Source organism: Indicator indicator, chromosome 15 (genome assembly GCF_027791375.1).
Source record: "Indicator indicator isolate 239-I01 chromosome 15, UM_Iind_1.1, whole genome shotgun sequence".
NCBI classification, from domain to species: Eukaryota; Metazoa; Chordata; class Aves; order Piciformes; family Indicatoridae; genus Indicator; species Indicator indicator.
The window spans coordinates 14,426,813-14,433,598 of NC_072024.1; positions in this window are offsets into that span (position 1 = coordinate 14,426,813).

A 6,786-nucleotide genomic window follows, 5' to 3' on the forward strand; every position below is an offset into this window, starting at 1 on the left:
AGCTTTTGCGTTCCGCTGCCGCTCTTTGCCCTGGCGCTGCTCGACGGACGTATGGGCGCCGCTGCGCTCTCCCTCAGGGTGGGAGGAGGAGTGCAGCGCTCCAAGTCTCCCGGGTCCCTCCTTCTCCCTCTCGGTGAGATGAGGAGCTGAGAAGAGGGGACTTTTGGCGGTCAGATCGCTCCCGCCTCCCGGGAGAACGCCCCGTCACCCGCTGCGGCGGGCCACCCCCAGTGCGGGAGGTGAGTTGGGAGGCGAGACGGACAAGGACGTTTCCAAGCTGAGGTGTCTGTTCAGCGGCGCCACAGACAGATGGTAGTTGTCAAGTAAAATTGCTGGGAAAAAGCAAGTGACGTTGGTTGGGTTTTTTTTTTGTTTGTTTTTGTTTTTTTTTTTTTTTTTCCTTTGCTGGTTTTAGTTTGTTTTGCTTTGGTTTGATTTTTGCGTTTACAATGAATGCTCTGCACTACAAATCAGTGTGTTCTGGCCCCTTTCGTTCTGGATGCTGCAATCTTCTCAATATAGGCAGACCTTTGTCTGGAGGTCAAAACACGAGTGGGACTAATGCTGTTGTGTCCCTGTCATGATAAAATCATCTTTTGCTCTCTTTTGATGTTATCTGGAGCATCCCTTCTAAGCAGTCTATCCTTGTCCTGTCTCTTTCTCCACCATCAATCAGGGCTTTTATCGTTAAAGTATTTCTGTCGTTGGCTACTTACTATTTTTTTTGTTACCAAGTGATAGCTTCAGCTGAGGACCTGGTGCCCCTGCCTGTGTCATGAAATCCAGAAACATTGCTGACCACAGTTTTCCCCCGTCAGAACCAAAAGTATAATTTGCTTTATTGGACTCCCACCTTCCTTAGACTGGATAAGCCTGCTGTTACAGGTTTTCAGCTAGTTTAAAATGCACAGAACTACTGTGAGGGCTTGCATGAATTAAACCTGATCATTGTGCACTGTTTGGAAAAGAGTGTATTACCCTCTGTGATTATTATGCTTTGACCAAAGCTACTGTATTTTAAAGTAGGCCTCTTAGGAGGATATATGTAGAAAATGTTAATTGAGACTATCTATCTAAATTTCTGATAATTTAAAACCAGATTAAAATATACTGTATCAAAGGATGCTGCATAAAATTCTCAGCCCTAAAACTAAGAAACGTAAAACCAAATTGTACATCATATTTGAGTTTGAGAAGTGGCTCAAATCTGAAATTACTTGATTTTTAATTTTTGCATTTTAGAAAATGATTCGTAACTTTTGAAATCCCTTTCCCTTCTCCTTCCCCTTCCCCAATAGAGAGAGAGACTGTTCCATTGCTGTTTTTTTGCAGACCAAGTGAATTTAGTGTATAACCAGACAAGAAAGTACACAAAGTCGTTCAGCATAGCAAATGATTAACTATCGTGCAGTCTTGCCATAGAGACCTTTCTTTGTGTTATATCAGATCATATTTTACCTTTAAAGGCAGAAAAAGGAAAATTCTGGTATTAAATTATAAACAATTAAAGATATTCGAAATAGAGAGGTTTCTGGGGTTTTTTTTGTTTGTTTGTTTGTTTTGTAAGGAGCATTGAGGAAATTCCCAGGTTACAATTTGGTTCAGTCAGCTCAGCTGGTGACTCACCAGACTGAAACAAGTCACACCACTTCTCTCTTTCCTTGTCATATGAGGGTAATAATACAGGTTATCTGACAAAGTATTTTAAAGACTGAGTCTTGTACCTATCATTATTATGTGACAGAACACTAGCAATGATTTGTGACCTATATATATATATGCATAGCTTTCTAGTTCTGAAACTCGTTAATTTGTGACTAAGTTTTACAGGGGTCTCCTGGAAGAAAAGCTCTCTGTTTTGTACTATAAAATGCTTTTCCCTGTGTCTAATACGAAGAAAAATGTACTTTGGTGTCTCAGCTGACATGTAGTATAAAAATGTGCCTTGTTTCTGTTGGTCTTATCAATTCAATTTAATGATTCACTTTGGTTTAATAGCAAGAGGGAGGCTTTTTCTTATGATTTTGTCCTATACCAGACCTTCTTTGAATTAGTAGTCAATTTTTTTAAATAGATCCCTTATGTTGAAACGTTCTGTAAGATATTATTAGTCTTGTTCTCACTTTTTGTGTATCTTTTTACAATTGTTACAAGGCATCCAAAAATGTTGAGATAGAAAATTGACAGCAACAGATAAGATTAGATAGCAACGAACTGAAGAATCTCTCTTGAATCCCTTACTCTGTTCTTAGAGTTGGGCTTTTTTCAGCGTTCTAGTCTTTTTGTAAGTGATTTTTGTGAGTGTGTGTGCTTTTGTGTTTGTGGGGTTGTTTGGTTTTCCTTTTTATTCTTTCTGCAGCATGCATACTAAGAGGCCTTAAAAACGTGGGGAACTAACACTTGGCACTGTATAAACAGGGATAAGAGCCGCCAATGGCTCTTTAGGGGATTCCAGATGTGCCCCCTAATGGAGAGAATATTTTGCCTCTGAGAGGGTGAAAGTAGCTGTTTGGGTAAGGCAGGCTCTATTTGCATGTTACTCACTGTTTAACATACTGTGTCTCAGATTTCTGCTGGTGCCACCCTTGGATTCACCTTGGGTTTATCTATTTTCACTTACTTTCCCTGAGTCAAATGGACTTTTGTTTCAGACAAGAAATAACTAACTGCTTCTAGTCTTGTTCTGTGAAATTTCTTGTTGAGATATTCTTGCCAGAAAAAGAAAAACTTTTGTGTTTTGAAGTTGACTTTTAATTGAACCATTGCTGTTCATATTTAAATCATATTTGAAAAGGAGCTATATGAGCAGAATATCTGTCATGGTAAAGTACTTGTTCAGTGAGATAAAGAAGTTATGGGAAAGGTGAGATGAAAGACTTTTTTTTTGTATGTGATAAGTAATCAAGAAAGATTATATATACTGTTTATACCTTTTAAAACATATTCCATGGGCTATTGTGAAAGGTGACCTGGCTGTGGAGTTGCAATGGGTGGGAACAGCAAAAGGTAGCAGCAGTAAGCATTAAGGTTTTGGACCAAAGCCACTAAGAACTCTTGGTGTGGTCTCTTCAGCTGGTATAATCTGTCCTCGGAGGCTTGACATCTCTAAAGAACAAGAGATTCATCTACTAATCAGATGAACTCTGTTGTCCCTGGTCAAAAAAAAAAAAACAGTGGTGGAAAATTTGAAAGGGAGATTAGTTTGATGCCTCATCAAGTCTCTGGTGCTGTAAGAGGATTGGATTTGCATATCCAAAGAGCAGTGATTTCTCTTATTATTGATTACTTAGGATTCTAAACTTAATGTTTGTTGTGTTGCTTTAACTGCCCCATAACAGTATTTAGCGAAAACTCTATAGGTAGTTTCATATGGATTGCAAGGGGAGTATTGATCTTTTCTAGGGGGCCAAAACGATGTAATACATTTTTTGAGTGAAGACTCAAGGTCTGTTTACACTTTCGGTGGGAACTGCCTAAAATTTAATCTGGTTCTTTAATCTCAAGTATTCTTGGATCAAAAACGCTTAAGTTTGCTGGCTTGTGGAAAATATATTTTCATCCCCATTTCTTATGGAAAGGTTTGTTGACTGTTTATTTTGGTAACAGTTAGCTTTCTTCTACAACCAAGCAAGCTTTTTCCTAAAGAAACCTGGTAACATTTGAGTGCTAGACCTTCAGCCAGACTTTCCAGTAGATTTATCTCTATGTATATATTGTTTTAGAATTGTAGAATGGTTTGGGTTGAAAGGGCATTTTAAAGACCATCTAGTTCCAAATTCCCTTGGGGACATTTTTCACTGGATGAGATTGCTCAAATCCCCATCCAACCTGACCTTGAACATATCCAGGGATATAATGGAACTTTAGTATAATGCAGACTTCTTATCTTGTGCCTTCTGACCTTCTGATTTGGTACTTCCTGTTCCTGTATGCAGCCACGAACTCTGTTTCAAACCAAGAGCGTTGATATGTTTCAGTGACTATTGCAGTCTCCAGGTCTGGTTCAATGCAACGCTGAGCAAATGCTTATTTTGATAGTAACAAGTTTCTAGCTCTGGTAACACTGCTGAAGGAACCGAGCAGCTAGGCAGACTGAGCACCAGATGGCAGCATTCGATAAGCTGCTGCCCTGTGTCCAGAGGAAGAGTTCACTGGGTTTGGCCTACTTTGTGAAAATTCTTTTTCAGAGCCACCAAGGTCTCTTCTCCCTGTAAAGCACGAAAAAACTCCGAAAGAATGAGTGTTTCCAACTGGAAGTTAAAAGCAGACTCTCCTGAAGATTTTTTTTTTTTTTCATCTTACACAGTCTCAGAGAGACCAACAATAAATTGCAGTTTCTTGGTTAACTTGAGCTTTGGGGGAATAGATGACTCTCATATATGTCTCTTACCACTACATATCCCTGTCTGTTTATTGATAGGTCTTGAAAGCTTCCTGGAGAGAACACCTATTAAGGTATTCACCACCTTGGACTTGGAGTATGTGGTAGTCTGAGCCTCAGTGGTGTGGCTAAGATTAATTTCATTCATATTCATGCAGGAGAAACACGTATTTTTTTAAATCTGTTTTGTATGAGTTCTTGGTTTGTTTTTTTTTTTTTTTAAGTTCTTAAAATAATTACTAGGCTGTATTTGGAAACTAGCTATATTATAAGCATTATTTTGTATTATTAAATCCATTAGTTTGGGGATTCTAGAGACCATTCTTCAGTGATCATGCTTTCTGCCTCTTTAGGACAAAGAAATCAGTAAGCAGTTCCAAGCTGCATAAAGAAGGAGCTGTATTGTTGTCTTTTTGACTCAATGTGTTTTGTGGGAATATTTTTTTTTTTTTTTAAGAAGTGGTGTTTCATGTAGAGACTGTAAAGGCAGAAAACAGCTATATAAGAGGCTTTGCATTATCTCTTCAGTAACCTTTGGATCTGGTGTGCAGTCTGAATATTCAGAATAACTGCCTGCAGTCAAGAAAATTAATCCTGTTGCTTTAAGGTGGTAGGTTGCATTGTATTGAAACAGAAAGGGTTCGAAGGCCTTTGCTTAACACTGTTGCCCACTGATCAAATATCCCAGCAGTGGTTTGATACATAGGTCCTTATGACTGTTTTTTGCATGTCTGTACTTGGTGGTTGCTGAGGCTGTTAAGGATGGCTGGACCTTAAGCTCGCCAGTGCTCATTGCAGTTGTATTGATGTGATTTCAGGACTCATTGATATGTGCTGATATAGTGTCTTTGGTAAGATCACTTGTTGAATTGTCACTTTTTTTGGTAGTTTGCCAACAATCTCACTGCACAATGTAAATATTGTTCATCTGAACACCACTCTGATAAAAAGGCATGTGTGGATGACATTTTTGCTGTAGAATCTCCCTTAGCACAGTATTGACAATTCTAGGCTCTGCCATTTCCTTAGCAATTTTCATGCATCCATGTGTTCCTAAAGATTAGTCTTGTGTTATCAAAGTGGTGGTGCTGCTTATTTCTTTAATGTTAATTGTTAGCCATGTGAGTGTGACTGAACACACAAAGTGGCTAACCAAGAGAAAAAGGGGGCAGATTTTTCATCCTGAAGCACACAGTCCTACATGCTCATGTGCTCTGAACTGAAAAATTTCTCTAAAAGGGGTAACTTTTGCATCCTGAAATGAAAAGATTGTTTTCATTTTTGCATGCCGTAGAATAAAACTTTGTCCAAAATAAGAAAAGGAAGAATGTCTGTAGACAATTTATTCTGAACCAAAACCTGGTTTTCAACATGTGACACGTAAGCTGTGGTGTGGCTGACATAAGAGCTTGTATATAATGATACTATAGTCAATACTTTCTATTTAGAGTGCAATCAGAATTCTGTCTTCTAACTCAGAACCTCATTAGAAAGCTTCTGCCTCATGTCTCCCCACTACTTGTGTTTGCTCTGTAGGATTTACATAAGCTTCTACTAGTTGTAAATGTACAAGAAGGGAGGAATATCTAGCAGTAAACTGATGTTTTTAAACAAGTTTGAGTGTACTGCTTCTGCTACTTTGTTTTGTTTTTCTGTTGTAAACAATGATCCTGAAATTTCACATACCATATATTTCAAAATAGCTGCAACAAATTTATTTTAATAAGAAAAATGAATGCATGGATTATTTAAAATAGTTGGTTCAACTCTTACTGTTAACTAATCCAGGCACTTGGAAGGCAATTACACTGAGCTTTGACAACATTGCCAGCCCACTGCACAGTGCCTAATGCCAAAAGCTATTGTTGTTTTATTGACCACGTTCACCATTACATATGCATATGAAAAAACAGAGGCATTTTCATCGGGATTACCCTAATAGCATTAAGAGATTATTTTTTAAATTTCCTTGGAAGGAAATTCACTTAAATGAGATTACTTATTACTTGACTGGTTTCCTATCATGCTGCTATGTTTAGGTAAGTGGAGTCCGTTAGAGTATAAAGTTTTTTTAAAAACTGATTTTATACATTACTGATCTCAAATAAAAGAGAATTACTATATTTGTGCACAGCTTCTTTTGAGAAAGTTAAGTCGATGTTCTGGTTAGGAGAGATAACACTTTTTTGTCCCTCTTGGTGGCCCCCCTAGTGTCACCATTAGTTGCTAATTACTTGCAAACAAATAAACAATTAACTCCTCGTGCCTCTTGGTGGGAGAGTTTTCATTGACATGCTAAAACTTTCTAATAAAAGATTTTAATTAATGACGTTGCCAACCCAGCCCACTTGTCAACATAGCTATAAGGAAGACTTGTGGAGAAATGCAAGTACAGTATAGGTGCT